The sequence below is a fragment of the Argopecten irradians genome, chromosome 3, assembly GCF_041381155.1.
Source record: "Argopecten irradians isolate NY chromosome 3, Ai_NY, whole genome shotgun sequence".
Classification (NCBI taxonomy): domain Eukaryota; kingdom Metazoa; phylum Mollusca; class Bivalvia; order Pectinida; family Pectinidae; genus Argopecten; species Argopecten irradians.
This window is the reverse complement of record NC_091136.1, coordinates 62,468,884-62,488,661: the sequence shown is the minus strand read 5'-3', so window position 1 is coordinate 62,488,661 and position 19,778 is coordinate 62,468,884. Positions and strand designations below refer to the sequence as shown.

The 19,778-nt window shown below is 34.6% G+C and overlaps 1 pseudogene; it reads right to left on the bottom strand.

Annotated features, from left to right (window-relative positions):
- LOC138319780 (uncharacterized) overlaps positions 1-19,778 on the bottom strand; it is a 43,386-nt pseudogene that overhangs the window by 10,687 nt on the left and 12,921 nt on the right.

Genomic DNA, 19,778 nt, shown 5'->3' with positions numbered 1-19,778 from the left:
CTATACATGACATACCTTTATTATCTCTGTACATGACCTACCTTTATTCTCTCTGTACATGACCTACCTTTATTCTCTCTGTACATGACCTACCTTTATTCTCTCTGTACATGACCTACCTTTATTCTCTCTGTACATGACCTACCTTTATTCTCTCTGTACATGACCTACCTTTATTCTCTCTGTACATGACATACCTTTATTCTCTCTGTACATGACATACCTTTATTCTCTCTGTACATGACCTACCTTTATTCTCTCTGTACATGACCTACCTTTATTCTCTCTGTACATGACCTACCTTTATTATCTCTGTACATACTACTTACTACTTTTTATTCTCTGTACATGACCTACCTTTATTATTCTCTCTGTACATGACCTACCTTTATTCTCTCTGTACATGACCTACCTTTATTATCTCTGTACATGACCTACCTTTATTCTCTCTGTACATGACCTACCTTTATTCTCTCTGTACATGACCTACCTTTATTATCTCTGTACATGACCTACCTTTATTCTCTCTGTACATGACCTACCTTTATTCTCTCTGTACATGACCTACCTTTATTATCTCTGTACATGACCTACCTTTATTCTCTCTGTACATGACCTACCTTTATTCTCTCTGTACATGACCTACCTTTATTCTCTCTGTACATGACCTACCTTTATTCTCTCTTGTACATTCTCTGTACATACCTTTTATTATCTCTGTACATGACCTACCTTTATTATCTCTGTACATGACCTACCTTTATTCTCTCTGTACATGACCTACCTTTATTCTCTCTGTACATGACCTACCTTTATTCTCTCTGTACATGACTTTTATGATTTCTCTCTGTACATGACCTACCTTTATTCTCTCTGTACATGACCTACCTTTATTCTCTCTGTACATGACCTACCTTTATTCTCTCTGTACATGACCTACCTTTATTCTCTCTGTACATGACCTACCTTTATTATCTCTGTACATGACCTACCTTTTTATTCTCTCTGTACATGACCTACCTTTATTCTCTCTGTACATGACCTACCTTTATTCTCTCTGTACATGACCTACCTTTATTCTCTCTGTACATGACCTACCTTTATTATCTCTGTACATGACCTACCTTTATTATCTCTGTACATGACCTACCTTTATTATCTCTGTACATGACCTACCTTTATTATCTCTGTACATGACCTATACTTTTATTCTCTCTGTACATGACCTACCTTTATTCTCTCTGTACATGACCTACCTTTATTCTCTCTGTACATGACCTACCTTTAATCTCTCTGTACATGACCTACCTTTATTATCTCTGTACATGACATACCTTTATTATCTTTGTACATGACCTACCTTTATTATCTCTGTACATGACCTACCTTTATTATCTCTGTACATGACCTACCTTTAATTTATCTCTCTGTACATGACCTACCTTTATTCTCTCTGTACATGACCTACCTTTATTCTCTCTGTACATGACCTACCTTTATTCTCTCTGTACATGTACATACCTTTATTATCTCTGTACATGACCTACCTTTATTATCTCTGTACTGACCTACCTTTATTCTCTCTGTACATGACCTACCTTTATTATCTTTGTACATGACCCTATTTATTCTCTCTGTACATGACCTACCTTTATTCTCTCTGTACATGACATACCTTTATTCTCTCTGTACATGACCTACCTTTATTATCTCTGTACATGACATACCTTTATTATCTCTGTACATGACATACCTGTATTCTCTCTGTACATGAAGTTATACAGCTATATGGACTTCTGTTTGTCATGTATCTTGATGAATACATTTGCATTAAGTCTTGATCTTTATATGGAGGGCACTTCACATTCAATACACTTAAATAAAAGATATCATCATGTACATGGCATATGTGCAGCAGGTCAATAGTGATTGATATCTCTCTTACAGTGAAGGTTGCTTTCATACAATTAATACAACTACAATGGACTTCCTAGTTAATACAACTACAGCAGGATCAATAGTGATTGATATCTCTCCTTCAGTAAACCTTTAGGTTGCTTGTCATACAATTAATACAACTACAGCAGGATCAATAGTGATTGATATCTCTCCTTCAGTAAACCTTTAGGTTGCTGTCATACAATTAATACAACTACAGCAGGATCAATAGTGATTGATATCTCTCCTTCAGTAAACCTTTAGGTTGCTGTCATACAATTAATACAACTACAGCAGGATCAATAGTGATTGATATCTCTCCTTCAGTAAACCTTTAGGTTGCTTGTCATACAATTAATACAACTACAGCAGGATCAATAGTGATTGTGATATCTCTCCTTCAGTAAACCTTTAGGTTGTTGTCATACAATTAATACAACTACAGCAGGATCAATAGTGATTGATATCTCTCCTTCAGTAAACCTTTAGGTTGCTGTCATACAATTAATACAACTACAGCAGGATCAATAGTGATTGATATCTCTCCTTCAGTAAACCTTTAGGTTGTTGTCATACAATTAATACAACTACAGCAGGATCAATAGTGATTGATATCTCTCCTTCAGTAAACCTTTAGGTTGCTGTCATACAATTAATACAACTATAAAACTGACTGTGGTGATAAAATTACTTACATTTTTTATGATGTTCACCTTGGTTGCCTTTGCTGACCAGCCAATATTTTCATCTACGAACTCCACTTCCACAGCTGAGGACACAAACAATACATACATTATACCACCCCACAGCTGATACATTAGACATAAACCCTGCCTACATTATACCACCACCACAGCTGAGGACACAAACAATACATACATTATACCACCTCACAGCTGATACATTAGACATAAACCCTGCCTACATTATACCACCACCACAGCTGATACATTAGACATAAACCCTGCCTACATTATACCACCCCACAGCTGAGGACACAAACAATACATACATTATACCACCCCACAGCTGATACATTAGACATAAACCCTGCCTACATTATACCACCACCACAGCTGATACATTAGACATAAACCCTGCCTACCACCCCACAGCTGAGGACACAAACAATACATACATTATACCACCTCACAGCTGATACATTAGACATAAACCCTGCCTACATTATACCACCCCACAGCTGATACATTAGACATAAACCCTGCCTACATTATACCACCCCACAGCTGATACATTAGACATAAACCCTGCCTACATTATACCACCCCACAGCTGAGGACACAAACAATACATACATTATACCACCTCACAGCTGATACATTAGACATAAACCCTGCCTACATTATACCACCACCACAGCTGATTACATTAGACATAAACCCTGCCTACATTATATCACCCCACAGCTGATACATTAGACATAAACCCTGCCTACATTATACCACCCCACAGCTGATACAATAGACATAAACCCTGCCTACATTATACCACCTCCACAGCTGATACATTAGACATAAACCCTGCCTACATTATACCACCTCACAGCTGATACATTAGACATAAACCCTGCCTACATTATACCACCTCCACACAGCTGATACATTAGACATAAACCCTGCCTACATTATACCACCCCACAGCTGAGGACACAAACATACATACATTATACCACCTCACAGCTGATACATTAGACATAAACCCTGCCTACATTATACCACCACCACAGCTGATACATTAGACATAAACCCTGCCTACATTATACCACCCCACAGCTGATACATTAGACATAAACCCTGCCTACATTATACCACCCCACAGCTGATACATTAGACATAAACCCTGCCTACATTATACCACCCCACAGCTGATACATTAGACATAAACCCTGCCCTACATTATATCACCCCACAGCTGATACATTAGACATAAACCCTGCCTACATTATACCACCTCACAGCTGATACATTAGACATAAACCCTGCCTACATTATACCACCTCACAGCTGATACATTAGACATAAACCCTGCCTACATTATACCACCCCACACAGCTGATACATTAGACATAAACCCTGCCTACATTATACCACCCCACACAGCTGATACATTAGACATAAACCCTGCCTACATTATACCACCCCACAGCTGATACATTAGACATAAACCCTGCCTACATTATACCACCCCACAGCTGATACATTAGACATAAACCCTGCCTACATTATACCACCCCACAGCTGATACATTAGACATAAACCCTGCCTACATTATACCACCCCACAGCTGATACATTAGACATAAACCCTGCCTACATTATACCACCTCCACAGCTGATACATTAGACATAAACCCTGCCTACATTATACCACCCCACAGCTGATACATTAGACATAAACCCTGCCTACATTATACCACCTCACAGCTGATACATTAGACATAAACCCTGCCTACATTATACCACCCCACAGCTGATACATTAGACATAAACCCTGCCTACATTATACCACCCCACAGCTGATACATTAGACATAAACCCTGCCTACATTATACCACCACCACACAGCTGATACATTAGACATAAACCCTGCCTACATTATACCACCCCACAGCTGATACATTAGACATAAACCCTGCCTACATTATACCACCCCACAGCTGATACATTAGACATAAACCCTGCCTACATTATACCACCCCACAGCTGATACATTAGACATAAACCCTGCCTACATTATACCACCTCAACAGCTGATACATTAGACAATAAACCCTGCCTACATTATACCACCCCACAGCTGATACATTAGACATAAACCCTGCCTACATTATACCACCCCACAGCTGATACATTAGACATAAACCCTGCCTACATTATACCACCCCACAGCTGATACATTAGACATAAACCCTGCCTACATTATACCACCCCACAGCTGATACATTAGACATAAACCCTGCCTACATTATACCACCCCACAGCTGATACATTAGACATAAACCCTGCCTACATTATACCACCCCACAGCTGATACATTAGACATAAACCCTGCCTACATTATACCACCCCACAGCTGATACATTAGACATAAACCCTGCCTACATTATACCACCCCACAGCTGATACATTAGACATAAACCCTGCCTACATTATACCACCCCACAGCTGATACATTAGACATAAACCCTGCCTACATTATACCACCCCACAGCTGATACATTAGACATAAACCCTGCCTACATTATACCACCTCACAGCTGATACATTAGACATAAACCCTGCCTACATTATACCACCTCACAGCTGATACATTAGACATAAACCCTGCCTACATTATACCACCTCACAGCTGATACATTAGACATAAACCCTGCCTACATTATACCACACCCACAGCTGATACATTAGACATAAACCCTGCCTACATTATACCACCCCACAGCTGATACATTAGACATAAACCCCTGCCTACATTATACCACCCCACAAGCTGATACACCTTAGACATAAACCCTGCCTACATTATACCACCTCCACAGCTGATACATTAGACATAAACCCTGCCTACATTATACCACCTCACAGCTGATACATTAGACATAAACCCTGCCTACATTATACCACCTCACAGCTGATACATTAGACATAAACCCTGCCTACATTATACCACCCCACAGCTGATACATTAGACATAAACCCTGCCTACATTATACCACCTCACAGCTGATACATTAGACATAAACCCTGCCTACATTATACCACCTCACAGCTGATACATTAGACATAAACCCTGCCTACATTATACCACCCCACAGCTGATACATTAGACATAAACCCTGCCTACATTATACCACCTCACAGCTGATACAATAGACATAAACCCTGCCTACATTATACCACCTCTACAGCTGAGGACACAAACATACATACATTATACCACCTCTACAGCTGAGGACACAAACATACATACATTATACCACCTCTACAGCTGAGGACACAAACATACATACATTATACCACCTCTACAGCTGAGGACACAAACATACATACATTATACCACCTCTACAGCTGAGGACACAAACATACATACATTATACCACCTCTACAGCTGAGGACACAAACATACATACATTATACCACCTCTACAGCTGAGGACACAAACATACATACATTATACCACCTCTACAGCTGAGGACACAAACATACATACTTTACAGAATTTAGCCTTTGTTACTACAATTGAACACCCAGCCAGCATACCTTTAGGGATGTAGGAGTCGGCGGTGAGAACAATGACAATATAGTCCTTGGAGTTCTGTATACCTGAAGCTGGGGCAGCATACGGCATGATTCTATGGATCATAAAGCACTTTCCTTCCTCTACAAGTAAAGGGAAATCACTGTTTAAGTGTACAAGTTTAGGATGGTTGTTCATAATATTAATAAATAAATCATTGAATACTCTTAAACTATTCACTAACGTTTTAGAAACCACAAAGTGAAGTTAAGCCAGATAATGAAATCTTTTGTGTATTTGCTTTAGACAGGATATGCATAAATAACTTACTTGCGTTACTAAGGGGAGGGGTTATACAATGCATGTGAAACCCATTGCCTCGTGCCTCCACATAGAGGCGGAAGTCACGACATTCCTTCATGTTCTTATTGGCTGTCCAGTAGTCATCTACAATATAAACAGCCAACATACAATATAAACGATAACATACAATATAACCAACCAACATACAATATAAACAACCAACATACAATATAACCAACCAACATACAATATAACCAACCAACATACAATATAAACAACCAACATACAATATAACCAACCAACATACAATATAACCAACCAACATACAATATAACCAACCAACATACAATATAAACAACCAACATACAATATAACCAACCAACATACAATATAACCAACCAACATACAATATAAACAACCAACATACAATATAACCAACCAACATACAATATAACCAACCAACATACAATATAACCAACCAACATACAATATAAACAACCAACATACAATATAACCAACCAACATACAATATAAACAACCAACATACAATATAACCAACCAACATACAATATAAACAACCAACATACAATATAACAACCAACATACAATATAAACAACCAACATACAATATAAACAACCAACATACAATATAACAACCAACATACAATATAAACAACCAACATACAATATAACCAACCAACATACAATATAAACAACCAACATACAATATAAACAACCAACATACAATATAAACAACCAACATACAATATAACCAACCAACATACAATATAAACAACCAACATACAATATAAACAACCAACATACAATATAAACAACCAACATACAATATAAACAACCAACATACAATATAACCAACCAACATACAATATAAACAACCAACATACAATATAACCAACCAACATACAATATAAACAACCAACATACAATATAAACCAACCAACATACAATATAACCAACCAACATACAATATAAACCAACCAACATACAATATAAACAACCAACATACAATATAAAACAACCAACATACAATATAAACAACCAACAACTACAATATAAACAATATAAATACAATTAACAACAACATACAATATAACAAACCAACATACAATATAAACAACCAACATACAATATAAACAACCAACATACAATATAAACAACCAACATACAATATAACCAACCAACATACAATATAACCAACCAACATACAATATAACAACCAACATACAATATAACCAACCAACATACAATATAAACAACCAACATACAATATAAACCAACCAACATACAATATAACCAACCAACATACAATATAAAACAACCAACATACAATATAAACAACCAACATACAATATAACCAACCAACATACAATATAAAACCAACCAACATACAATATAAACAACCAACATACAATATAACCAACCAACATACAATATAACAACCAACATACAATATAAAACAACCAACATACAATATAAACAACCAACATACAATATAACCAACCAACATACAATATAACCAACCAACATACAATATAAACAACCAACATACAATATAAACAACCAACATACAATATAACCAACCAACAACCAACCATACAATAAACAACCAACATACAATATAAACAACCAACATACAATATAAACAACCAACATACAATATAACAAACCAACATACAATATAAACAACCAACATACAATATAACCAACCAACATACAATATAAAACAACCAACATACAATATAAACAACCAACATACAATATAAACAACCAACATACAATATAACAACCAACATACAATATAAACAACCAACATACAATATAACCAACCAACATACAATACAATAAACAACCAACATACAATAAAACAACCAACATACAATATAAACAACCAACATACAATATAACCAACCAACATACAATATAAACAACCAACATACAATATAAACAACCAACATACAATATAAACAACCAACATACAATATAACCAACCAACATACAATATAAACAACCAACATACAATATAACCAACCAACATACAATATAAACAACCAACATACAATATAACCAACCAACATACAATATAAACAACCAACATACAATATAACCAACCAACATACAATATAACAACCAACATACAATATAACCAACCAACATACAATATAAACAACCAACATACAATACAACCATACACCAACCAACATACAATATAAACAACCAACATACAATATAAACAACCAACATACAATATAACCAACCAACATACAATATAAACAACCAACATACAATATAACCAACCAACATACAATATAAACAACCAACATACAATATAACCAACCAACATACAATATAAACAACCAACATACAATATAACCAACCAACATACAATATAAACAACCAACATACAATATAACCAACCAACATACAATATAAACAACCAACATACAATATAACCAACCAACATACAATATAAAACAACCAACATACAATATAAACAACCAACATACAATATAACCAACCAACATACAATATAACCAACCAACATACAATATAAACAACCAACATACAATATAAACAACCAACATACAATATAAACAACCAACATACAATATAACCAACCAACATACAATATAAACAACCAACATACAATATTACAAACCAACATACAATATAAACAACCAACATACAATATAACCAACCAACATACAATATAAACAACCAACATACAATATAAACAACCAACATACAATATAAACAACCAACATACAATATAACCAACCAACATACAATATAAACAACCAACATACAATATAACCAACCAACATACAATATAAACAACCAACATACAATATAACCAACCAACATACAATATAAACAACCAACATACAATATAAACAACCAACATACAATATAACCAACCAACATACAATATAAACAACCAACATACAATATAACCAACCAACATACAATATAAACAACCAACATACAATATAACCAACCAACATACAATATAAACAACCAACATACAATATAACCAACCAACATACAATATAAACAACCAACATACAATATAACCAACCAACATACAATATAACCAACCAACATACAATATAAACAACCAACATACAATATAACCAACCAACATACAATATAACCAACCAACATACAATATAAACAACCAACATACAATATAACCAACCAACATACAATATAACCAACCAACATACAATATAAACAACCAACATACAATATAAACAAACCAACATACAATATAAACAACCAACATACAATATAAACAACCAACATACAATTATAACCAACCAACATACAATATAACCAACCAACATACAATATAAACAACCAACATACAATATAAACAACCAACATACAATATAACCAACCAACATACAATATAAACAACCAACATACAATATAACAACCAACATACAATATAAACAACCAACATACAATATATACAACCAACATACAATATAACAACCACATACATATAACAACCAACATACAATATAAACCAACCAACATACAATATAAACAACCAACATACAATATATAACCAACCAACATACAATATAAACAACCAACATACAATATAACCAACCAACATACAATATAAACAACCAACATACAATATAAACAACCAACATACAATATAACCAACCAACATACAATATATACAACCAACATACAATATAAACCAACCAACATACAATATAACCAACCAACATACAATATAAACAACCAACATACAATATAACCAACCAACATACAACAACCAACATACAATATAAACAACCAACATACAATATAATACAACCAACATACAATATAATCAACCAACATACAATATAACCAACCAACATACAATATAAACAACCAACATATACAATATAACCAACCAACATACAATATAACCAACCAACATACAATATAAACAACCAACATACAATATAACCAACCAACATACAATATAAACAACCAACATACAATATAAACAACCAACATACAATATAACCAATAACATACAATATAAACAACCAACATACAATATAAACAACCAACATACAATATAAACAACCAACATACAATATAACCAACCAACATACAATATAACCAACCAACATACAATATAACCAACCAACATACAATATAAACATAGAAGTTTTCATATGGTTTCTTACAATTGTACTTTACTACACAGTGTAACTATTAACTAGAAGTTTCCTACTTTTTTATTTGCTTTAAAGATTACAGAAATGTTTAACTAGTGTACAAGGAACCAAAATTCATTACAGCTGAGATCTGTTAATTCTCTCGTGTTCTAGGAAAATTTCACTTAAAAATCAACATTGTGAGATATATAGACTACATCAATAAAAATGAATGTTTGTTTTAAAGAGTACCATTATCTATGTCTTTATTGAAAATTCTTTGTTCCAAAGCTATCCTGCGACGGTCCTCCAAACTTTTTTGGTATTCATTTCGCTTGGGAATTTTCAGGGTGGCTTTACAGGTGCTGAAGGAAATAAGATTGTTAAAGTAATAATAAAAGCACTGAAAAATATGTCGGGGAGTTCATGTTCAATAACAGAGTTTATGTCAGGGAGTTCATGTTCAATAATAGAGTTTATGTCAGGGAGTTCAAGTTCAATAACAGAGTTTATGTCAGGGAGTTCATATTCAATAACAGAGTTTATGTCAGGGAGTTCATGTTCAATAACAGAGTTTATGTCAGGGAGTTCATGTTCAATAACAGAGTTTATGTCAGGGAGTTCATGTTCAATAACAGAGTTTATGTCAGGGTGTTCATGTTCAATAACAGAGTTTATGTCAGGGAGTTCATGTTCAATACAAAGTCTATGTCGGGGAGTTCATGTTCAATAACAAAGTTTATGTCGAGGAGTTCATGTTCAATAACACAGTTCATTATTGTGGTTATCATTTATTTACATAATCACCTGGTACATCATAATAGCTACCATGTAAAATTACGTACATCATTATATTTACTTCTCATAGTTACATCAATGTGAATACCATTTATTATTACATCATTATAGTTACTTCTCATAATTACATCAATGTGAATACCATTTATTATTACGTCATTATAGTTACTTCTCATAATTACATCAATGTGAATACCATTTATTATTATGTCATTATAGCAACTATATATAATTACATCAATGTGAATACCATTTATAATCACATCATTATAGTAACTATATATAATTACATCAATGTGAATACCATTTATTATTACGTCATTATAGTTACTTCTCATAATTACATCAATGTGAATACCATTTATTATTACATCATTATAGTCACTATATATAATTACATCAATGTGAATACCATTTATAATCACATCATTATAGTAACTGTTGTATACCCCCTGCAATGAATTAAGGTGGGTATGATTGAATCAGGTTGTCTGTCTGTCCATCCGTCTGTCTGTAGACACAACTTCGTCCGATAAATTCCTTCTAACCTACTTGACAGATTTTTATCAAATTTGGTACACAGAACCCTGACATAAGGGGGGAGTTAAGTAAACTATATAGGTTTCTGCAATGTCACCTATTAATGGAATTCTTACTAAATTTGTGCAGAAGGGGTTTTAGTAGCCCTGGCAACTGTTCAAGTAACATCATAACCGTTACCATTGATTAGTCACCATTTATAATAACATCATTACAGTCACCATTTATAGTTAAATCATTTTAGTTACTATTTATAGTTAAATCACTTTAGTTACTATTTATAGTTACATTATTACAGTCACCATTTATAATAACATCATTACAGTCACCATTTATAGTTAAATCATTTTAGTTACTATTTATAGTTACATCATTTTAGTTACCATTTATAATTACATTATTACAGTCACCATTTATAATAACATCATTACAGTCACCATTTATAGTTACATCATTTTAGTTACCATTTATAGTTACATTATTACAGTCACCATTTATAATAACATCATTACAGTCACCATTTATAGTTACATCATTACAGTCACCATTTATAATTACATCATTACAGTCACCATTTATAATAACATCATTACAGTCACCATTTATAGTTACATCATTATAGTCACCATTTATAGTTACATTATTACAGTCACCATTTATAATAACATCATTACAGTCACCATTTATAGTTACATCATTACAGTCACCATTTATAGTTACATCATTATAGTCACCATTTATAGTTACATCATTTTAGTTACTATTTATAGTTACATTATTACAGTCACCATTTATAGTTACATCATTTTAGTTACTATTTATAGTTACATCATTATAGTCACCATTTATAGTTACATTATTACAGTCACCATTTATAATAACATCATTACAGTCACCATTTATAGTTACATCATTTTAGTTACCATTTATAATAACATCATTACAGTCACCATTTATAGTTACATCATTATAGTTACCATTTATAATAGTTACATCATTTTAGTTACTATTTATAATTACATCATTACAGTCACCATTTATAGTTACATCATTTTAGTTACCATTTATAATTACATCATTACAGTCACCATTTATAGTTACATCATTTTAGTTACCATTTATAATAACATCATTACAGTCACCATTTATAGTTACATCATTATAGTCACCATTTATAATAACATCATTACAGTCACCATTTATAGTTACATCATTTTAGTTACCATTTATAATAACATCATTACAGTCACCATTTATAGTTACATCATTTTAGTTACCATTTATAATAACATCATTACAGTCACCATTTATAGTTACATCATTATAGTTACCATTTATAGTTACATCATTATAGTCAACATTTATAGTTACATCATTTTAGTTACCATTTATAATAACATCATTACAGTCACCATTTATAGTTACATCATTTTAGTTACCATTTATAATAACATCATTACAGTCACCATTTTATAGTTACAGTATTTTACCATTTACATTCAAGCCATTCTTATTGTACACATACAGTATGAAGTTACACTACAAGAAAACTGATAAAGTGATTTTAAAAAATCAAAATTATATATCTACATCTACAATGTTATTTTACATAATACCAAACTTACCATTATATATACACTACACAGCCTACTTATATCAACAGTGTGAAGTAAAACTTGAACATGTTATACTCCAGTAAACTTAAAAAGTACATGTTACCATTGGTTACACTACACAGCCTACCTATAGTAGTACAGTATACCATGTAGTACAGTATACAGTATACCATGGTTATACTACACAGCCTACTTATAGTAGTACAGTATACATGGTTATACACAGCCTACCTTATAGTAGTAACAGTATACCATACTACACAGCCTACTTATAGTAGTACAGTATACCATGGTTACACTACACAGCCTACTTATAGTAGTACAGTATACCATGGTTATACTACACAGCCTACTTATAGTAGTACAGTATACCATGGTTATACTACACAGCCTACTATAGTAGTACAGTATACCATGGTTACACTACACAGCCTACTTATAGTAGTACAGTATACCATGGTTACACTACACAGCCTACTTATAGTAGTACAGTATACCATGGTTACACTACACAGCCTACTTATAGTAGTACAGTATACCATGGTTACACTACACAGCCTACTTATAGTAGTACAGTATACCATGGTTACACTACACAGCCTACTTATAGTAGTACAGTATACCATGGTTACACTACACAGCCTACTTATAGTAGTACAGTATACCATGGTTACACTACACAGCCTACTTATAGTAGTACAGTATACCATGGTTATACTACACAGCCTACTTATAGTAGTACAGTATACCATGGTTACACTACACAGCCTACTTATAGTAGTACAGTATACCATGGTTACACTACACAGCCTACTTATAGTAGTACAGTATACCATGGTTACACTACACACAGCCTACTTATAGTAGTACAGTATACCATGGTTACACTACACAGCCTACTTATAGTAGTACAGTATACCATGGTTACACTACACAGCCTACTTATAGTAGTACAGTATACCATGGTTACACTACACAGCCTACTTATAGTAGTACAGTATACCATGGTTACACTACACAGCCTACTATAGTAGTACAGTATACCATGGTTACACTACACAGCCTACTTATAGTAGTACAGTATACCATGGTTACACTACACAGCCTACTTATAGTAGTACAGTATACCATGGTTATACTACACAGCCTACTTATAGTAGTACAGTATACCATGGTTACACTACACAGCCTACTTATAGTAGTACAGTATACCATGGTTACACTACACAGCCTACTTATAGTAGTACAGTATACCATGGTTACACTACACAGCCTACTTATAGTAGTACAGTATACCATGGTTACACTACACAGCCTACTTATAGTAGTACAGTATACCATGGTTACACTACTACACAGCCTACCTATAGTAGTACAGTATACCATGGTTACACTACACAGCCTACTTATAGTAGTACAGTATACCATGGTTACACTACACAGCCTACTTATAGTAGTACAGTATACCATGGTTACACTACACAGCCTACTTATAGTAGTACAGTATACCATGGTTACACTACACAGCCTACTTATAGTAGTACAGTATACCATGGTTACACTACACAGCCTACTTATAGTAGTACAGTATACCATGGTTACACTACACAGCCTACTTATAGTAGTACAGTATACCATGGTTACACTACACAGCCTACTTATAGTAGTACAGTATACCATGGTTATACTACACAGCCTACTTATAGTAGTACAGTATACCATGGTTACACTACACAGCCTACTTATAGTAGTACAGTATACCATGGTTACACTACACAGCCTACTTATAGTAGTACAGTATACCATGGTTACACTACACAGCCTACTTATAGTAGTACAGTATACCATGGTTACACTACACAGCCTACTTATAGTAGTACAGTATACCATGGTTACACTACACAGCCTACCTATAGTAGTACAGTATACCATGGTTACACTACACAGCCTACTTATAGTAGTACAGTATACCATGGTTACACTACACAGCCTACTTATAGTAGTACAGTATACCATGGTTACACTACACAGCCTACTTATAGTAGTACAGTATACCATGGTTATACTACTACACAGCCTACTTATAGTAGTACAGTATACCATGGTTACACTACACAGCCTACTTATAGTAGTACAGTATACCATGGTTACACTACACAGCCTACTTATAGTAGTACAGTATACCATGGTTACACTACACAGCCTACTTATAGTAGTACAGTATACCATGGTTACACTACTACACAGCCTACCTATAGTAGTACAGTGTACCATGGTTACACTACACAGCCTACTTATAGTAGTAGTACAGTATACCATGGTTACACTACACAGCCTACTTATAGTAGTACAGTATACCATGGTTACACTACACAGCCTACTTATAGTAGTACAGTATACCATGGTTACACTACACAGCCTACTTATAGTAGTACAGTATACCATGGTTACACTACACAGCCTACTTATAGTAGTACAGTATACCATGGTTACACTACACAGCCTACTTATAGTAGTACAGTATACCATGGTTATACTACACAGCCTACTTATAGTAGTACAGTATACCATGGTTACACTACACAGCCTACTTATAGTAGTACAGTATACCATGGTTATACTACACAGCCTACTTATAGTAGTACAGTATACCATGGTTACACTACACAGCCTACTTATAGTAGTACAGTATACCATGGTTACACTACACAGCCTACTTATAGTAGTACAGTATACCATGGTTACACTACACAGCCTACTTATAGTAGTACAGTATACCATGGTTATACTACACAGCCTACTTATAGTAGTACAGTATACCATGGTTACACTACACAGCCTACTTATAGTAGTACAGTATACCATGGTTATACTACACAGCCTACTTATAGTAGTACAGTATACCATGGTTACACTACACAGCCTACTTATAGTAGTACAGTATACCATGGTTACACTACACAGCCTACTTATAGTAGTACAGTATACCATGGTTACACTACACAGCCTACTTATAGTAGTACAGTATACCATGGTTACACTACACAGCCTACTTATAGTAGTACAGTATACCATGGTTACACTACACAGCCTACTTATAGTAGTACAGTATACCATGGTTACACTACACAGCCTACTTATAGTAGTACAGTATACCATGGTTACACTACACAGCCTACTTATAGTAGTACAGTATACCATGGTTACACTACACAGCCTACTTATAGTAGTACAGTATACCATGGTTACACTACACAGCCTACTTATAGTAGTACAGTATACCATGGTTACACTACACAGCCTACTTATAGTAGTACAGTATACCATGGTTACACTACACAGCCTACTTATAGTAGTACAGTATACCATGGTTATACTACACAGCCTACTTATAGTAGTACAGTATACCATGGTTACACTACACAGCCTACTTATAGTAGTACATATACATGTTACACCGCACTGTGTTATACACTACACAGCACAGCCTACTTATAGTAGTACAGTATACCATGGTTACACTACACAGCCTACTTATAGTAGTACAGTATACCATGGTTACACTACACAGCCTACTTATAGTAGTACAGTATACCATGGTTACACTACACAGCCTACTATATAGTAGTACAGTATACCATGGTTACACTACACAGCCTACCTATAGTAGTACAGTATACCATGGTTACACTACACAGCCTACTTATAGTAGTACAGTATACCATGGTTATACTACACAGCCTACTTATAGTAGTACAGTATACCATGGTTACACTACACAGCCTACTTATAGTAGTACAGTATACCATGGTTACACTACACAGCCTACTTATAGTAGTACAGTATACCATGGTTATACTACACAGCCTACTTATAGTAGTACAGTATACCATGGTTACACTACACAGCCTACTTATAGTAGTACAGTATACCATGGTTACACTACACAGCCTACTTATAGTAGTACAGTATACCATGGTTACACTACACAGCCTACTTATAGTAGTACAGTATACCATGGTTACACTACACAGCCTACTTATAGTAGTAGTACAGTATACCATGGTTACACTACTACACAGCCTACCTATAGTAGTACAGTGTACCATGGTTACACTACACAGCCTACCTATAGTAGTACAGTATACCATGGTTACACTACACAGTCTACTTATAGTAGTACAGTATACCATGGTTACACTACACAGCCTACTTACACAGTATACCATGGTTACACTACACAGCCTACCTATAGTAGTACAGTATACCATGGTTACACTACACAGCCTACTTATAGTAGTACAGTATACCATGGTTACACTACACAGCCTACTTATAGTAGTACAGTATACCATGGTTACACTACACAGCCTACTTATAGTAGTACAGTATACCATGGTTACACTACACAGCCTACTTATAGTAGTACAGTATACCATGGTTACACTACTACACAGCCTACCTATAGTAGTACAGTATACCATGGTTACACTACACAGCCTACTTATAGTAGTACAGTATACCATGGTTACACTACACAGCCTACTTATAGTAGTACAGTATACCATGGTTACACTACACAGCCTACTTATAGTAGTACAGTATACCATGGTTACACTACACAGCCTACTTATAGTAGTACAGTATACCATGGTTATACTACACACAGCCTACTTATAGTAGTACAGTATACCATGGTTACACTACACAGCCTACTTATAGTAGTACAGTATACCATGGTTATACTACACAGCCTACTTATAGTAGTACAGTATACCATGGTTACACTACACAGCCTACTTATAGTAGTACAGTATACCATGGTTACACTACACAGCCTACTTATAGTAGTACAGTATACCATGGTTACACTACACAGCCTACTTATAGTAGTACAGTATACCATGGTTACACTACACAGCCTACTTATAGTAGTACAGTATACCATGGTTACACTACACAGCCTACTTATAGTAGTACAGTATACCATGGTTACACTACACAGCCTACTTATAGTAGTACAGTATACCATGGTTACACTACACAGCCTACTTATAGTAGTACAGTATACCATGGTTACACTACACAGCCTACTTATAGTAGTACAGTATACCATGGTTACACTACACAGCCTACCTATAGTAGTACAGTATATCATGGTTATACTACACAGCCTACTTATAGTAGTACAGTATACCATGGTTACACTACTACACAGCCTACCTATAGTAGTACAGTGTACCATGGTTACACTACACAGCCTACCTATAGTAGTACAGTATACCATGGTTACACTACACAGTCTACTTATAGTAGTACAGTATACCATGGTTACACTACACACAGCCTACCTATAGTAGTACAGTATACCATGGTTACACTACACAGCCTACTTATAGTAGTACAGTATACCATGGTTACACTACACAGCCTACTTATAGTAGTACAGTATACCATGGTTACACTACACAGCCTACTTATAGTAGTACAGTATACCATGGTTACACTACACAGCCTACTTATAGTAGTACAGTATACCATGGTTACACTACACACAGCCTACTTATAGTAGTACAGTATACCATGGTTACACTACACAGCCTACTTATAGTAGTACAGTATACCATGGTTACACTACACAGCCTACTTATAGTAGTACAGTATACCATGGTTACACTACACAGCCTACTTATAGTAGTACAGTATACCATGGTTACACTACACAGCCTACTTATAGTAGTACAGTATACCATGGTTACACTACACAGCCTACTTATAGTAGTACAGTATACCATGGTTATACACTACACAGCCTACTTATAGTAGTACAGTATACCATGGTTACACTACACAGCCTACTTATAGTAGTACAGTATACCATGGTTACACTACACAGCCTACTTATAGTAGTACAGTATACCATGGTTACACTACACAGCCTACTTATAGTAGTACAGTATACCATGGTTACACTACACACAGCCTACTTATAGTAGTACAGTATACCATGGTTACACTACACAGCCTACTTATAGTAGTACAGTATACCATGGTTACACTACACAGCCTACTTATAGTAGTACAGTATACCATGGTTACACTACACAGCCTACTTATAGTAGTACAGTATACCATGGTTA